A 19,930-nucleotide genomic window follows, 5' to 3' on the forward strand; every position below is an offset into this window, starting at 1 on the left:
GCACATCAAGCTGTATGTACAAAGATTGCTTAACCTCTGAAAATCTGGGACGAGAGTTGCTTTGTAACAGTAATAAACAAAAAAGCTTGTAATTTCCAATAAGAACACTATCTGACCTATGCTGGGGTTCATTCTTAAGGGCAATAACACAACAGGGAGCTTAGTAACAAGTTAGTGCAAGTTATAGGGATCGCTGCTTGTAAAGAGTTTCATATAGCAAATTGTATGTGTGTCATTGCCCTTAGACCGCACTGATCCAATTAATACAAAAAACAATGTAATGCTGTTGCTAATTATGGCACATGAACTGTACTGTAAGTATTGATTTGCCTTTTATGACTCTGATAAAGATTTATCTAGGTTTCTCTAAGTTATTTATATATACACATTACATACATGTCATTTTATGCCACCTCCATTTCTGTCCAAGCCATGCGCAGTCCCCAACCATCATCAGCCCCATAAGGACAAGGGGTCTTTCTATAATTGGATCTCCATACCTTAATTCGGATATTAAAAATCATTTAAACATTAAATAATCCCAATAGGATTGTTTTACAGAGAAAAAGAGAATTTTTTAAAAAAATGTGAATTATTTGCTTAAAATGGGAGATGGGCTTTCTGTAATTCCGAGCTTTCTGGATAACGGGTTTGTGAATAAAGGATCCCGAACCTGTATTATTATATACATTAAGATCCTTTGTTTGCATTTTACTGCATTATTATTACCTTACCATTTCTTGTAAATTGTGTCTATGTATTTATACATATACAATCCTATTTTAATCCCATGGCTCTCAGTTATACATTAACTGGTATATACTTTATTATTGCTGAGAAAAAGCCAATTATCTAACAGTTTTATGGTCATTTGGCCACTTTTTCTGTGAAATCTTAATTATATTTTTCTGCGGAGTCTTAATTATATTTAAATAATTTGAAGCATAGTAAACAGTATAGCAGCTCACAGCCATAATTATATATAAATATATATATATATATGTATATATATAACTTTGTCCCCTCAATAATGGGTAGGGACAGGGCAGAAAAAACGGAGAGTACAGATAAGATAAGCCCACAGAGAGCACATTGATTATATACATAATCTACACTGTCACTCGGTTCAGATACAGTACATTAGGTGCACCTGAACGCAGGCAGCTCTTGACAAGAAAAAATTATAGAAAAATAATTTTATAAACTTAGTGACTTTTGAAACACTTTATCAAAAGCAACAATAGGAAACACCTCAGATAATGAAATCTTTTTCTTCTTCGATATTAGTTAGGCCATGATGCGCTTATGTAGTTTTGTATCTTGTTCTTGTTATATTCTGTATATTTATTTTTTTGTATCTTGATAATTAGATAATTACAAGAGTACAAACAAATGATCGGACATTTTCAGGCTTAATGAAGATGTCAAAATTCTGAAGTTTGTGTCCATGTTTGCTGCTGACTGATCATTGGTTGAAAAGGTCCAGACCCAGATTTATTACACGCCACTTTAAGACAAATGTCCAAAATACACGGCAAGAATAAGGAAAGTGTGTGCTGCATTTCCATTAGCAACTTTACTAGCTATCATGTGCAGTATTTATGTGCTCTCTAATACAGATGGCTGTATTCACAATTATTTCATTAACAAGCATTGTTAAACTTCATTTCTAATCCAAACCTTTTAGCTAATGTAAAGATTAAAACCTCAGTTCCAATTTGCTAAATGGCACTTTGGTTTGTGCATATTCGTGGGTTTCAGCAGAATTCCATCTGACACTATTTCACTTCTAATTCCATTTGACAGTTATGTGAATCTCCCTGTCAAACCCGCTGAAAAAAATAAAGGGACATTATGGAACCTTGTCATATGAATGTGAGAACTGATAACGCTTTAGTGTTGGAATTGTGCTTGGTTGGTTCAGATCCAAATTAGGTCCAAATTCAGATCCCCCCAGTGATTGTAATCGCTTACCTGAACCCCCGACTGGTGCTCCTGTTAGGAGAAAACTGCACCGACCTGGGGTAAATGCAGGTGAGCGATCCTCATGCTTCCTTCAAATTTTGCAAAAAAGCCAACTTTTTTGTTAAAGTTTGGCTTTTCGCTCTACTGCACATGCGTGAAGACCAAGGTAGGAAGAGGATTGCTTGTTGCTTGTACACCATGACAGGTGCAGTTTTCTCTTAAAGGAACAGTAACACCAAAAAATGAAAGTGTATAAAAGTAACTAAAATATAATGTGCTGCTGCCCTGCACTGGTAAAAGTTGTGTGTTTACTTCAGAAAGTCTACTATAATTTATATAAATAAGCTGCTATGTAGCCATGGAGGCAGCCATTCAAAGGAGAAAAGGCACAGGCACATAGCAGATAACAGATAAAACACTATTGTATTCTACAGAGCTTATCTGTTATCTGCTATGTAACCTGTGCCTTTTCTCCTTTTTTCCAGCTTGAATGGCTGCCCCCGGGGCTACACAGCAGCTTATTATATAAATTATAGTAGTGTTACTGTAGCAAACACACCAGTTTTACCAGTGCAGGGCAACAGTGCATTATATTTTTATTACTTTAAAGCTCTTTCATTTTTTGGTGTTACTGTTCCTTTAACAGGAGCAACGGCCGGGGGTTTCAGGTAAGTGATTAGAATTATTGGGGGGTGCCTAAAGTTATTATAACTTTCCTTCTCCTTTAATCAGAATTACTCTTATGGCAATTGTTTACTGTGCCAAATGCAAGAAAGCAATAAATGCTGTATATTGTCCACAGTACTATGTCTTCCATAAAGGAACAGTTACACAAAAAAATGAGAGTGTTTAAAGTAATGGAAATATAATGTATTGCTGCCCTGCATTGGTAAAAAAAAATGATATGTTTGCTTCAGCAACACTATTATAGTTTATATAAACAGGCTGCTGTATAGCAATAGAGGAAATTGAAATAGGACTAAATGGCACAGGTTAAGTAGCAGTAATAAGCTCTGTAGAACACCATTGTATTCTACATTAAAATGTATAAGGGGATGGGAAAGACAATTATGGGTCATTTTATGCCCCTTCTAAAATTCCATTGTTATTTTAAACATTATAATCAAACACCTCAGAATACCAAGATCACCAAGGAGTATATGACAAGTTATTTTCTATAATCATTTTCGTAGCAAACACTTATTGTTTCATCTTTCCATTTGCTTTTACAGCTCTAATAAGCGTTTCACGGCACAGATTAAGAAGATACAATAGAGAGCATCAGTCATTATTTTCTCAACAGGGGATAATAAGAACAAATAAATCTTTTAGGAAATTATTTTCTCTTTATGGTCACATGCAAATGAAAAATTTGATTCTGCTCTTATGGTGAGCAACAGAGGCAGAAGTATATTTGGGTGACAGGAAGGTTTCATTGCATTTGTTGAAAGGTACAATCTGTCCCAGGGAGCAGAACAAGTGTAACATTCCTCTGGTGTAGGAGATGATTGGTCTCTATCATACAGACGGCCTACTCCATTGTTAAAGTTTTTCATATATTAGAATGCCCCTCTGTGTAGCTAGAGAAGGCCTTCATGCTTACTACCCAATTCATTTTATCTGTTTATCAAGCAGTTCTCCCAGTTAAACGAGCCATACTCAGAATGATTTACTTGTTTTGTCAGGTTAGTGCTGAGTGGATCCTTGTATGTTATGGTCACACTGTAAAGATATGAAAAATGGGCCCTTGGGTAATTGATTGTATCATGTGGGGGTTCCATGCAGAGCTATTAGATATGGACTTCCGCCATTGCCCAATACAATTCTACAATAGGTTGACAACTTTGTTAAAAATGGGTGATTTAGTAACCAGTCTGCCCATATATATAGGGCAAACAGTATGCCACCTCTGACCAGCATTATCCATTCATGTTTATGGCACATTTCTAGGTTTGTCCCTGCAACTCCATTAAAGGAGAAGGAAAGGTAAAAAGGTAAATACAGCCATACAATAAGCACTCACAGAAACACTGCACTGAGTCCTCTATCAAAAGAAATACAAGATTTCTTGTCGCCTTTTTTCCTGTGCCAGAGTCTGTGCAGCTCTCTCCTCTCTCCCCGCTTCTGCTCCCCCTCCCTCAAGAATGCTAAGAACTCCCCCCCTTAGGAATGTGGATCTGAGCCAATCAGCAGGAAGCTGAAGGTCTTACAAACTGCTCAGGGGTCTTGGTCTTGGTGCAGGAGTGTGGCATTATGGGAATTTTATTTACACAGCTCAGTGTTTTTTTTCGCAATGAATCTTCTGATCATCTGAACAGGCAAAATATGGGGAGACTTAAGGGCACTATTGAGAGAACTGAAGGTATGCCTGCAGCTTGAGATTAACACTTTATTAGCCTTTCCTTCTGCTTTAATACAGCTTCATACAATGAAACTACAGTATATCAATATAAGACACAATACAAGAACAAAAAAGCAGCTTTAAAAGCGTTAAGCACAACTAAGTCAAAAATAAATAATTGGCTAACTTTGTTACGGTCTGTTGAAGAAGCTCTGGAGTAGAATATGCTATATCTATATTTCATTACAATAGGACAAATTACATAAGCAATAAAGCTACAGTGACGCCACAGAGATTGTTAGGCAGATCGTAAACTGTATGCAAAGGTCAACAACGGACAAAGCTAAAAGTCTGCTCTGACATTTGAGCTCATTAACCATTGGGGTCAAATTATTAACAGTGGCTGACAATCCATCAGCCTGTCTGGCATTTACCATTTGGATCTGCCAAAGATATTGCTCCACTTAAACGTGGTTGGTACAATGCATATTAATGGTAATGGCAGCGAAACAGCATTCTACAAAAAAAAATCACATCAAAATTAGATTAAAAATGCTTCACATACATAAATTGTGACAGAATAGAGGAGGCTGCAAAACAGCACAGAGAGCCTTAGCTATAGCTTGCCGGTATATAAATCCAGTAAATGCACTCTATGTTTCCATGCAGTTTATGTATGTCTATAGCCATACAGTATATGACTTTATGCCAACCTTTGTTCCATGTTAATAGTACATCTTCCTGGGACAAGGGTACAGTATTAGGTGTTTATTGGTCTTCTTTGCACTTGTTGCTTCTGGTTTCTGCTCAAGTTGCAGACATGAACTGCATAGTGCCCATGGGACTACGTATCCAGAGGATTACTTTGTGATCTACTTGGGTATGTGTAATGCATGCACTTCATAGGATGCAATGTTCTTGTACAAAATTAAAAGATTTTCCTTAAGTGTATATGAATCAGGGCATTGAGTAGCTACTACATGTTGCTGGCTAACAATAAGTTACATTTTATGGGGCAAGTAATCCATTATACCCACAAATGAAATAATAATAACATGAATAACATATTTTTTTCTGGTCATCTACAAGTAATTGCTATTAGTCTCCCTGCTTCACATTAGCTCTATGCTAATATTACTTGTAACAACATTCTTATGAAAAATAAATACACCGTGGTGGCCTTACTCCATCTACTATGGTATAAAGCACTGGAGAACTAAGTGTAAACATCTTGCTGGATCTTCTCTTTTGTTCCCTGCCATAGCAAGCAGCTGGTTAGAATAATCTAGACAGATTCCACAAAACGATTCTTGCCTCCAAGGAGATTATTGGCTGAATCTTCCCCAGGCTGCCCAGCACAATTGCTCCTGCCATAGAATAAAGCAAGGAGCACCACCAGAGTTGTGTAGTGATCAGGGTCTAAGTCCTTGCTATAGGAAATAATATAAGTGGAGCTTCTTTTGGTTGATAGCCTTATATCTCTTCATCTGAGAGGGGAAACAGGGAAATAATACATAGGAATATTATTACGTAATAGTATGTCTTATAGCCTGGAAGTGGTTCCGCCTCTATTTTCACTGCTGTGCCACTGCCTGATCATGTAACCCCGACTCTCCCTTATTTTTCATCCTTTCCATTGTCTTAGCTTCAGGGTTTTTTGGGAGCCGCTGTTGGTCACTGAGCCACGCAATGAGCTACCATGAATCCTGCTACTAAGTATCTCTGCAATCCTATGTGTATTCCTTTTGTGCTATTAGGATAGTGACATTTTCTTTACATCATTTTGTTCATGGTATACAGATCAGTTAACTAATATACATTGATTAACAATGTTTTTATGCAAATTAAAGGGACTAGGACTGGGGCAGTGTTATGTGTGTAGCATGGGGCATAAGAATACTTTCTTCGGACTTGCCCCCAGTGCTGCACATTCCTTTTGTGTATACTGTTAGATGAACTGCATCTTTTTAGATGTATAAATGAGTACAATTTCAATCAAAAGATAAAATTATGTCTGTAAAAGTTACTAGGTTATATATCAAGGTTATAATAATTACTAAATGTATAACTGTTCTTGGTGAATAGAACAAATGTACACTTATCATGTCACACCTAAACCAGTGTTCAATATGACAGAGACCATTCCCATCTACATAAACCCCAAAATTTCTCAATGAATGTTTTTATAACTTTTAGACCTAGCAGAGCAAATTACATAAAACAACCTATAACCATATTTTCCTAAAACTTTCTATATCTTTTAAAAAGTAGACATTTTTGGACAGAACCATAAATAATCAACTCATTTTGGGTAAAATGACTGTACTTTGGAATTAACCTTTTTATATGGTTTACTATATCCTAAACTGACTAACAGAATAGAGTACAGGTATGGGACTTGGGAGTTGGGATCAAGTACAAAATATTGTTTTATTATTACAGAAAAAAATGAATTATTTTTTAAAATTTTAATTATTTGATTAAAATGGACTATGGGAGATGGCCTTCTTGTAATTCAGAGCTTTCTGGATAGTGGGTTTCTGGATAAGGAATCCCATACCTGTATTATGGTATTGTAAGTTAAAAAGTGAAAATAAGCAAATATATATACAGGTATATATATATATATATATATATATATGGAGCATGAAGGAGCACTCACCAAACAAAAATACTGCATGCCTGGGTGTAGAGCAGCAAAAAGTGCTGCACTCAACAGGCTTACTTGGAGTAACTGATTTTAGTAATTGTGATACTTTTGACGAACTTCGTGCACTGTTTCTACCTACATGTGGTAAGGGGTCTCTCATTTCAGTTCCTTTCACTGTTTGTTCAGGTTGAGCAATCTTTTCTGGGTCCTTGGTAGTTAAGCCCTTTCAGAAATTGCACTTTGTTTTAGATTTGGGATAAGACCCGTCAGCCCTACCTTGTTGGCTATTTGCCAATTTTTGACCCTGGCCTGGGCAACAATCCTCTATTTGTTATGTATATTCTGGATTACAATGCATGCTCCTTTGTATTTTAGTATGATTAATTCCACATCAGCGGCTTGGTTTAAATGATTTCTTACATGTTGCTGTATCTTGCTTTTACTTTTTTTGATTTTTTTTTTAGACTGTTTTTCCTTTCTTTTCACATCTGGTTTCTATGTTAATTAATTGGATCCCTGTTTTGGCTCCCTTTTCTTCACAGGTGAGGAATTGTGTAGGGCTTGCACTGCTTGTTAGAATTGTTTATTAATATCAGTTACTCCAACTGAGCCTGTTGAGTGCGGTACTTTTTTGTTGCTATATATATCTATATGTATGTATTGTGATTATTTTATGGTAACAGAGTTAGCCTCAATCTCACCGTACCCAAGTGTGTCAGAAATACAATCGATCTTATTCAAGAAAGGATAATCTAATAAGAATGACTTTATAGACTTTATAGACATCTTCAAATACGTGGGCCATCTTGAAACCCAAAGGTTGACTCTCCACTGGGTCGTGGGCAGGTAGTGGACCTGGCTCTCCTCCTGGCCCAGACCCCACCAGCGATCTTTAATTCTTCCTAGCTTCCTTGGGTAAATACCAACTTACATAGCATAAAGGTGCACCTGCTCTGTCCCCCCTGTGGTGTATTCAGTGATGGACGGTAGTGCATGGGTCTATAAATCACAGCGCACCTCAACAGGTTGGGTTTGGGTAGGCAGAAGGTGGGTTAGGGGCGGGGACAGGTGCATTATTCCAACCTGTGCAGCCCTTATTTGTATGTATATGTATTTAGACAGAAGGCGGTACTAGAGAGGGCACCATCTATTCTCCTGCCCTATTAAGTCTTGAACAACCTGTTTAAAATCTGATGTTAGAGCAAGCTATATACCCTCTGTGACAGTGTTTGTGCATTGCACCTGCAGGAGGATCTTGGTTAGTCCTGCAGGAGTAACATATAAGGGAGATTTTTACCTTGCCCCTCTAAAAAGTTGGTACCAAGAAAAGCTTGTTGAAAATATATATTTAAACATCAATTTTTTTTTGCCAATTTGTAAGTATTTGATCTAATTGCTAGTTTCCATTTATAGGACATCATTATCTGTATGTGTCACTGCATCTCCATTCTGTTATGCAAAGACAAGCATCAAGAATATCCATTAGCATTTTCTTTCTTGTTCTTCAGAAGTTATAATTTCATGCAATCATGCACGATGGTGAAGATGAAGCCCAAGATACAGTGTGCCAAGTTTAAATATACCAGGTTATAAGAGAAATAACATCTGTGCCAACCTCTGAAAGTCAAATAAGCAGTCATATTTTTAAATGTCTATATGTATGATCTAAATATCTACAGTGGTGTGAAAAACTATTTGCCCCCTTCCTGATTTCTTATTCTTTTGCTTGTTTGTCACACAAAATGTTTCTGATCATCAAAAACCATTAACTATTAGTCAAAGATAACATAATTGAACACAAAATGCAGTTTTTAAATGAAGGTTTACGTTATTAAGAGAGAAAAAAAACTCCAAATCTACATGGCCCTCTGGGAAAAAGTGATTGCCCCCCTTGTTAAAAAATAACTTAACTGTGGTTTATCACACCTGAGTTCAATTTCTGTAGTCACCCCCAGGCCTGATTACTGCCACACCTGTTTCAATCAAGAAGTCACTTAAATAGGAGCTACCTGACACAGAGAAGTAGACCAAAAGCACCTCAAAAGCTAGACATCATGCCAAGATCCAAAGAAATTCAGGAACAAATGAGAACAAAAGTAATTGAGATCTATCAGTCTGGTAAAGGTTATAAAGCCATTTCTAAAGCTTTGGGACTCCAGCGAACCACAGTGAGAGCCATTATCCACAAATGGCAAAAACATGGAACAGTGGTGAACCTTCCCAGGAGTGGCCGGCCGACCAAAATTACCCCAAGAGCGCAGAGACAACTCATCCGAGAGGCCACAAAAGACCCCAGGACAACATCTAAAGAACTGCAGGCCTCACTTGCCTCAATTAAGGTCAGTGTTCACGACTCCACCATAAGAAAGAGACTGGGCAAAAACGGCCTGCATGGCAGATTTCCAAGGCGCAAACCACTTTTAAGCAAAAAGAACATTAAGGCTCGTCTCAATTTTGCTAAAAAACATCTCAATGATTGCCAAGACTTTTGGGAAAATACCTTGTGGACCGACGAGACAAAAGTTGAACTTTTTGGAAGGTGCGTGTCCCGTTACATCTGGCGTAAAAGTAACACAGCATTTCAGAAAAAGAACATCATACCAACAGTAAAATATGGTGGTGGTAGTGTGATGGTCTGGGGTTGTTTTGCTGCTTCAGGACCTGGAAGGCTTGCTGTGATAGATGGAACCATGAATTCTACCGTCTACCAAAAAATCCTGAAGGAGAATGTCCGGCCATCTGTTCATCAACTCAAGCTGAAGCGATCTTGGGTGCTGCAGCAGGACAATGACCCAAACACACCAGCAAATCCACCTCTGAATGGCTGAAGAAAAACAAAATGAAGACTTTGGAGTGGCCTAGTCAAAGTCCTGACCTGAATCCTATTGAGATGTTGTGGCATGACCTTAAAAAGGCGGTTCATGCTAGAAAACCCTCAAATAAAGCTGAATTACAACAATTCTGCAAAGATGAGTGGGCCAAAATTCCTCCAGAGCTCTGTAAAAGACTCGTTGCAAGTTATCGCAAACGCTTGATTGCAGTTATTGCTGCTAAGGGTGGCCCAACCAGTTATTAGGTTCAGGGGGCAATTACTTTTTCACACAGGGCCATGTAGGTTTGGATTTTTTTTCTCCCTAAATAATAAAAACCCTCATTTAAAAACTGCATTTTGTGTTTACTTGTGTTATCTTTGACTAAAAGTTAAATGTGTTTGATGATCAGAAACATTTTGTGTGACAAACAAGCAAAAGAATAAGAAATCAGGAAGGGGGCAAATAGTTTTTCACACCACTGTATATGTACATCTGCTGTCATTAGTATAATTGATCAAACTTGATGACACTTTACTAGTAGGATATACTAAATAAGGGACAAAATGAAGGTCCCGTGGAAAATGGCTTTTTTTGCATAAAGGAACATGGATCTTCTGCTTTCCATGGGCAGCAGAACATAAGGGTTAAAGTGTGCATGATATCAGATAAGTCATATCTTCAATCTACCCTGGTTATACTCAGCCGCATTCATTATATGTTTATTGTTTAGTTAACCCATTCATGTAGGGAACATCAAATTGGTATGTGTCCCCTAAATGCTGTGTGAGCCAATGCTTGGCATCTATGGGAACCTGAGTAAATTCAGTATGTACTGTATTTTACCTTGGTCTAAGCTGCTTCCTGGGTGAACAGTAAACAAAATTGTGTTTGTAGACTCAAGCTTTGAATTTAACTTCTCCATTTAAATTATAAAATGTAAACGTGCATCATAACTTATATCTCACAAATATTAATTATGCAGCAGCCTTGAATTAAGGGAATAATGCTGTAACAACTTTTAATGGTATATCTCTCTATGGGTTAATTGAATCTTAGGGTTTATCTTAAAGAGCTGTTGGAGTTGTTAAAAATGCCATGCCACAAGCCAATCTGTGAGACAATGGCAGGTTAGGGAAGATTAAAACTGAAATCTAGAGATAAAAATGGACCATAACTTTCAGCATTTAGTATTTTAATTGGAACAATGCAAATGGAAAACAATAAAAATAAAGCTGTATCAGCTGTTTAGCAAACCTGTCAAAGGGGTCACAGGTGCCCAGATAGCATTTTAAATCTCAGAATGGAGAGAGGCAAAACTAAACAGTAGATAATTCAAATGCCAGGAAATACATAAATAAGTGCAAATTGAAGACTGCATATAATTTGTTTTCAGAGTGTTGCTGTCTAGATCAAAAGACTACTCAGTGTCAGTGGATAAGCAGTGGATAAGCAGTGCTGCTATTTGTTCCTTTGCTTGGTTGCTACTCTTGCCACCTGCTCCTTACACGGATATATTGTCTTCAAACCACTGAGTTGCGTTTATGTCTGTATTTACCTTATGTTTCCTACTGTTTGTACAGCTATTTACTTCTTTATCAAATGCTTTTCTTTTATCCATTGTATGCCATTGAATATGCCATTATGTGCCTTTGCCCCCTTGTGTCTGTAGTTCACAGTTCAGTGACACTTCACCACAGAAACCCATGTTATGCTGCAGACATTTCTTAGAATGGCACAGGCAGTGCTTTTCAGATAGATGAAAAGCACCAGTCACCTGCAGCTACCATTGACTTGAATTAGAAATATGTGCACTAACCATGGGGGCAAATAGCCAGCCCTGGTAAATGTAAAGGCTGAATTAAAACCAAGGCACAACTGACTTAAAACCAAAAAGCATCCCTTTTAACTTAGCTGACGATGCAATGGGATTAAAGAGGAGGATGATAATAGTACGCCTATAATGTTTTCTTAACCGGTATTTATTCTTAGAGACATATTCACCAAAGAATATACTATTATGGCATTTTCACAAGCAATATTTCTGTTTTATACAAGCGTTCCACTATGCATAAGACATTTTACATAAAATGATAGACCTTTCCAATCCTCTAAATCAGGACTGTCCAACTGTGGCCCCCCAAAGGATTTTTCTAGACCTCAGTCAGCTCAGAAGCTCCATAGACTTCATTACGTGTCATCATTTTAATTTAATACGGCCCTCCAGCATGCTGTATGAGATATAACTGGCCCACTACATGCAGTCAGTTGGACAGCACGCCTCTATATCATATATTGAAGGAGTCAGTGTTGCACATTCGATCTACATTTATTTATAAATAGTTTACACCCATATAGAAGGGTACGTGTTTGGCTGCATTGCTTCTTTTGATGCCTGGACTTTAACCAGGAGCAAAATAAGCCAATGCAGACATTTCTATTTCTCATCATTCCCCTTTAAGTATCAAGAAACTGGACCTTAGCCTTGTTTTGTTGTTAATATTGATGACGGGAGCCCATATTGTAACTTATCTTTGATAATGAGTCTGGATATGTTTAGCAAATGGCATCATTTTCTCCAGTATTTCAGGAGTCAGTTCATCAGAAATCCCAGGCACCGCAAGGTAGTTAAACTATAACTGTAATGATGTCAAAAGTGTCGCACAAACATTTATATTCTGTTTATCAGTGAACTACAGACAATATAAACATTCACCTTAAGATTCAATGCAGGGAAGGATTCAGACAGCCCAGAAGCTGTAGTGGGTCGTTTATCAATATCCTGACGCAAGTGAAACAGAACACCCTTAGTGCTCATTTAGAAATCACGTTTATGTAGGGCATATCGGCACCTCTGGATTGATCTGGCATGATGTACAGAGTGTAGGGGTCAACTCAGCACTGTCCGTGCAGCCTGACATAGGGATAGGTCCCCTCATGAATACAGTGCTGCTTTATGGAGGGATCTCTCCTGTTTGCTCCTGTTGTATGCACTTTGTACCCTGTCCTGTCAATTTATGAGCTCTGTGTCTTGTGTCATTATATGTAGTAGATTTATGAATACACAACTATCATCCAAGCACTAAAGTAACTCTATTTTTTATAGTTAAATTAAATACATATTCCTGCTGAGCCCTACTTTAGGGCAATGACATACAGAGCTACTTGTCGTGATAATACTGATAATTGTCTCTTCGTGTGTTTTAGCAGGATATTTTCTGGCATTCTGTAACCATGACAAGTACCTGGCTACAAGTAGCACCGTGTATCAGCCCTTACTAAGCATCATACAGTTGTTTAATCATAGTACCCCTTTGTCTTCTATTGAACTTTTTTCCTTCATAAACAATGAATTTCAAAGCAACTACTGTTATCTAAATAAAAGTGATAGAGGCTGCCAGTTTGTTTATTTAGAAGTTTACAAAGAACTGTATAACTAAGTGCAGTCATAGCATTATTACTTTGAGATAACATTTGTGGGAAACAACTTCCTGTTGCATCTGTGGGTGCGTACAAGTTTCCCTGCAGTCCTGAGATGATCAAATTACTTATAGGGGGTATTTACTCCATGCATTTGTTTTATGAATACAGTGCTGCCTGTGTTTTACAGCACTGAATTCATGATGGGTGGGCAGGAGGAGGAGACATATAGTGCCCCCCCCCCGCTACTCCATCCTTAATTTGCACATTATGCAAACAGTTATGGAGCCCTGTACTTGTGCCCCACCGGTGCTGTGATCTGCATCTATTGCGAGATTACCAGTCCAACGCTAGATGCAGAGCACATCCCCACTATAGATGCACATGCTCTTTAAATGAACACAAAGTGGTGAGAGGCACCTGTGGGCTGAGCAGGAACCATACAGCAAATCCTGCAACCGGCCTGCCCTTCTGCACCCTCAGGCCCCACTCCCCATGGTCGTGGGCTCTGCCATATAGTAGTTATGTGGGGGTGACAGAATGACAGTAGAACCCTGAATTTACATGTACCAAGGGGTGGCATCAAAATTCTGGTAAAATTCAGGGAAAAAACACAGCTGCCTGTATGGGACCACAAAGAAATGGCATCGGTTCCAGGAAATCTTAAAATATAGGGTTCTACTGTGCTGCATTACATGTTGTTTGAATAGTAATAATAGTAATATATAGAATATATAGTATTATGAAAACATGTGTTACACCATTTCTGTCATGTATATATCATAACACAACCCACTTGTCAAAATGCATTGATTCAAATGCTTATGTATTTGGTTGATTACATTTCTAAGGAAGACTTTATACTAAGTATAGCCCTGGCAATGGGCCTGTGGAATTTTTATGGTTACGGCTGTGCCAGATGGAAAAGCAAGCATTCCATGTCCTGCAGGTCTGAGCAGCTGCATTCTGCTGATATTCTATAGATATATTTATTTGCCTTGCTCTCAGGGACAGTGTTTAGGTGAGACAGGCATCACATGGAACTAGGGGAAGAGACACCTGCCTGGGGTGCAAGTGGGGAGGGTGAAAGCCAGCAAGGGACTGATGTGAGGGTGAGTGAGTTCGCAAATGCGGGTTTGTCAAAGGATTATATGAGCGCCAATGGTGGTGGTGGCAGTGGCAGGGTGGGGGCAGGCCTGGACTGGCAATCGGTGGGGCTGCTATAAGACACCATAGACAGTCACTATTCATTGGGCTGGTGGGGGCTGTTTGGGCCTGTGTGTAGTTGAAATCCTAGGGCCTATTTTGTATTCCAGTCCAGACCTGGGTGGGTGTAACTGAGACAGCGAGCAGGGGTTGCCAGGACAACTAGAAAGGCCTTATGTGCAAATAATACTTGGCCCAGCTTTCTTCTTCATCATATCAGCTCACTGGCTAATATTGAACTACTGTAGGATCACAAGTTGCACCCAGTCTCCTCATCTCGAACTGTCAATTCTCTCCTTGAATTCAACACTGCATTATGTTTCCATATTACTTCTGGAATCAGAACTCTGTCTGTGAAACCATGTATGCCACAATTACATAGAAATCAGAGAGCTGCCCCAGAATAAAAATAATAGATCTTGTGCAATATGGCAGCGGGGCATACACAGAAGGGCACAGCAGAGTCCTAAGCACAAATAAACACAGAAAATAAACAACCATTTATATGTTTGCTGGGCCGTGTGTGGTTTAACAAGGACTGTTGTCCTTGGCATTAGCTGGCACCATCGGCTGGGAACGGCTGAAACTGCTTTTAAAGTGCTTTCTATTTGTTTATGATTTATTTTACCTTTGTATTCATCTAATGGGAATTATTGGTGTATTAATCATTCAGCCATAGTTTCAATAATATATAGGACAGCAAATACATATTCACTCCAAATTTCACTCTGGGATTTCAGGTATATATAGGAGATCAAATAGCCATCCTTCCCAATCCTTACCCTAATTAGCCCTTAGGCTGAGCCCCCTTGTCACGGCTCCAAATTACCCCAGGTGGGGGAAAAGACTAGGTAAGAACTATTGGATATGAAAGGTCATGGCTGAAAACTGCAGGTGAAGAATATACAACATGTACCATGATCCTACCCCTGTGGCCGGACAGTCTAAATACAGTTAAGGCTACTTCTGAGAGTGTAAGCATGGTTAGTGGTACCTTTATAGAAGCAATTTACAACTAAACCAAGGGAAAGTTAAATATACACCATATATATATAATTACATGGTGTGAGTATGATACTGAATCTGTCAGAGCACTGTGCTGAAGACTAGGGTCCCACTAGGGCCCAGCACAGAGACAGAGTAGGGTAAGGAAGAACAGCATTCTATGCAGGAAGGCTTCTGACTGGAAAACCCGTCTGTATAGGGATTCAACCCTTAATCAGATGATTAAAAACATTAAAAGAAAATGGCAAATATGCACAAGGGTACTTAATGCATATTTACTTTAGTTTTCAGAGGCTTTTAATCCTCTTAAAAGTTTGATTAGATAAATAATAAAGATAATTAAATATGAAGTTATAGTTGCCCTTAAATCACCTTTTTGTATTATCCCTGAGAGTAATAGTAAAGCTTGATTAAGGCTAAGAGCAGACCTGTCTTCCATTCTCTTTACTGTAACCAGTACCATTAACAGGTTTGCTTCTTGGGATTACAGTGTGGTTTGGAAATGCCTGTGTATTTAAATGCATGATTTCCTGCTTACGTACATTGGTTCTGCTTTAGCAACATGGCAAGACATTCATTCCTGAGCCTTGTTTGCATACACTTATAATCTCACTTTGACTTTGTCCTGCCTTATAACTAACTGTGATTGTAGGACAATATATTAGCAAGGCTGATAACAGCATGAGTTTTCACTCTCTTCCGTTCTGCAGAAAAGAAAAGGCCAGGCAAGTTTCAGCCTTTTAGAAAGATCTTTGGCAAGAAGAAAAAGAAATGTTCCGCCTTGCCCTTTAAGGAGGGCAAGCTAAAGGCCAGTCGCTCTATTGGGAATGTCTGTGTTAATAATACAGCCTTCTACTCCGATGAAGAATCCTGTGAGGATCTAAGGTAGGACACAGTTTTCTATGGAATCCCCTGTCTTTTGAGTTTGTGTTTTGTGTAGATTACTCCGATTGTGTAACTGACTTTTCTGTGTTATCAGATAGAAATTTATCTGCCGTTATTCATTCTTTGAAAAGATTAGAGGGAAAATTTGCAGTAAATATAATTGACATGACTATTACGCAAATTGTTATGAAATGCTGTCTGGTGAATGTACATTGTACAGATCCATCCCTTTATTTCAATGGGTGGTAAGTAACATGGGAAAAATTTCAGAACACTGAAGACTGTACTGTAGCCTGGGACCATTTTCTAGTCTATTCACCATTTCTAACTTTTACAAAGTATGGAATAAAGACAGAAATGCATATTGACTACAGAAACTCACTTTGGTTGCTATGCTAAAAAACACAAAGAATGTTTTATTCCTATGCAAGGGGTGAACACTGAACCCAGTCTATCAACAGTTAAGGGAAAGACAGTTTTTGATGCCATTTAAGATACCAGTGGGCTCAGGGCAAAGATCCCCAGGAGAACTTGAGTACAATAAGGCAGGCGTGATAAAGTAACAGTCTGTGTTTAGTGAAGTAGCAGTAGGGTCCAGGCACATGCAGTGCCCTTGGTCGAACAGTCATGGGAGCAGATAAACAACCACAAATACCAACATTTTATTTAAAATATATTCTTTTGGAACACTTAAATAGAAAACAAAATAGTAAAAGTAAATATAAAAGAAATGGAATGGTTAAGTTGAGTTCTTTAGTCAAACATTACAGCTAGTGATGAGCAGATTTTTTTGCCAGGTATGGATTTGCAAAAAAATTTGTTGCATGCCAAAAACAATTGTTGCAGGTCAAATTGGGCACAGTCGCATCAAATTGGGCACGGTCACATCAAATTGGGCACAGTTGTGTCAAAATGGGTGCGGCCACATAAAAAAAAGTCACACAGGGCAAAATGTTTGCGTGACACCCGAGTTTCGCAAACCTTTCTGTAGTTTTGTGAATTTTCCAGGGCAGCGAAACAGGACAGATTCACTCATCACTAGTTACAGCAGATGATCAAAGGTCTTATGGTGGGACCCTACCCCAGGGCAATTGCCCTTTTGCCCATTTTTTATAACATCTATAGTAGGGAGATGTGTTATAAAGACATAAAGTTATAACATAAAGTTCTAAGACACCCCTAAACAATATTTAGACAGATCTATAGTAAAGTTACAAGAAAGCCACCAAATTTGAAGAGATGCAGCACTTCCTTGGATAGCTCTTTATTTCAGATGGTTAAAGGCCTATATTGGAACTAATAACTTGCGCAATAAGCAGAGCTGGATTTCTTATCCAGGCAGTGTCGGACTGAGATGACATGGGCCCACCAGAAAACCCTGGACCATGGGCAGTCTCTCAAAACTTTAATTCCTCCTCTCCTCCCTCAAACTCCTTTTTCTCCTGGTCTCTTTTCTCTACGTACTATTCTCTATTCTTCCATCTATCAAGCTTCCTTGTTCCCATACAGAAATAGGGAATGACGATAAAATAGGCTAAATACTTAGAAGCAGGAGGTCCTCCGGGAGTTTTCCTGGTATCCTGGTGGGCCAGTCCGACACTGTATCCGGGCACCCCGAGGCAGCCCCCCCCCCCCCGCGCATTCAAGGTCCTCATTGCTCAGTATGGGGGCAAAATTTCAGTGAGGTGGGGTGGCATGCCACCCCTAAATTTGTGCCACCCTAGGCCCTGGCCTTTGTGGCCCGCCACAAATCCGGGCCTGGCAATAAGAGTATGTACCATGAAATGGCATAGGTATGTCTACAATGTGGTTATCAAAGCATCTGGCATACTCTGGAAAAATGCCATGTCATGACCAAAGCCATGTCTCGGTCTGATCTAGGGGAACTATTACAAATGAAATATATGCAGTAAGGGTGAAAGGTTTTACTTTTATTCTTATTTTATTTAATAATTTTCTTTGATGCCACATTTTGTAAAATTGTGATCTATAGACAAATGTTGGCTGCAGGTTTACATTGGCTCTGATGGAAATAGTTTCTGCTCTTCTTTAAAGCCACTTACTGCTCCACAACATATTTGAGCCCTACAAGATGCCTATAAAATACCATAATGGAAACATGGAATAGATTAGGGAGCGGAATGAATGACATCCGGTCAGAGGTCAAAGCTGCATTGTTTTAAGCAGTGTGAAGTGATGGATTCTGGGATTTGTAGTCTGCTTTCCAGAAAATATGTGCACAACCCACTATGCAAAGCAGAGGGCCTTTAAGTTAAATAATCCATCACTTCACAATGCAACCAGTCTAAGGGGGTGTGGGAAATGTATTTATTACCTGTTATATCATTATATATAATGATTAACAGTAAACAACAGTGTAGTTGCTTTCTAACTCTCACTTTATACAATCTCTACAATGTATATCAGTCGGTGTTTACATGCTTGCATGCTCTGTTTTTTTGTGCTCATTTAATTACTGTGCAGTAATAAAAAGCTATTGCTTCCAACTGTTTTATATCAGGGATCTGTCATTTTTAAGGTGTGTTCCCGGTCAAGCGCAGTCTGGGGGATTGAGTTGCTATGTTGCAAATTCAATAATTTCAGTAGAGAAAGCCTCATTCTAACCATCTGGAACAGCAATGCAACTTGTGCTCTTAGGGCTCGTTCTAATGAGGGTTTCTTCCTGCGTTCCACCAAGAATATATGGAATGGCGGTGGAATGCAGGAGAACGCCACCACAGGGGAACGCAAAGACAAACGCTCATGAGCCCATAATCATATTGATACACAACTAAAAACAATTTTCTTGGAAAATCTATTTTGAAAAGTCTGGTGTACTGGGTATCAAAGGGGAAATCCAGACAGTATCCCAGTAGCTCAGTGTTTTCCCAAGTTCCCAAGAAATTCCTGACAGCGATAAAAGTATTTATACTGTAATTATAAAAGATGATGTATTTTTTTAACCTATTTTCTGGTACACGTGATTTTATCTACTTTCCTCCAGTCATGTGGTTCTGACTTAGTCTTACCCAGAAAAATTCCAAGAGTCAGTCTGAGTCGGTTGTATTATATGACTTCACAGCAGTCTGATAAGAACATAAATTAAATAAAAGCATTCCTTTAGGCTAATGTCACACCTGGCTGCATTTTTGTTAGCAACATTACGCTTATAATGCATTCACATCGGGAAAAATTGCAGCCCAACAACACAGGACAGTGCATATATGGAGTTAGCTGAAAAACACATTAAAGGAGCGGTTCACCTTCACATTAACTTCTAGTATGTTGTAGAATGGCCCGTTATTAGCAACTTTTCAACTAATCTTCATTTTTTATTTTTATTATTTTTGAATTGCTTTGCTTTCCTCTTCTGACTCTTTTCATCTTTCAAAAGGGGGTCACTGACCCCCGCAGACACTATTGCTCTTTGAGGCTTATAGTTTATCTTTCTATTCAGACCCACTCCTTTTCATATTCCAGTCTTTCATTTGAACCACTGCCTGGAAGCTAGGGTAAAAAGTGGAGAGCTGCTGAATAAAAAGCTAAATAATTCAAAAACCATAATTAATAAAAAAAATGAAGACTATTTGCAAATTGTTTCAGAATAGCACTCTCTACAACGTACTAAAAGTTCATTTAAAGGTGAAC

General features: G+C 38.5%; 1 protein-coding gene across 1 annotated transcript in view; it reads left to right on the forward strand.

Annotated features, from left to right (window-relative positions):
- The window catches only part of cracd (capping protein inhibiting regulator of actin dynamics), an 86,000-nt gene that overhangs the window by 36,613 nt on the left and 29,457 nt on the right, over nucleotides 1–19,930 (forward strand). The window contains exon 4 of the mRNA XM_004911201.4: nucleotides 16,108–16,282. The gene's annotated coding sequence lies outside the window, so the exon portion shown is untranslated. The remainder of the gene's footprint in view (nucleotides 1–16,107; nucleotides 16,283–19,930) is intronic.

This window comes from Xenopus tropicalis, chromosome 1 (genome assembly GCF_000004195.4).
Source record: "Xenopus tropicalis strain Nigerian chromosome 1, UCB_Xtro_10.0, whole genome shotgun sequence".
Classification (NCBI taxonomy): domain Eukaryota; kingdom Metazoa; phylum Chordata; class Amphibia; order Anura; family Pipidae; genus Xenopus; species Xenopus tropicalis.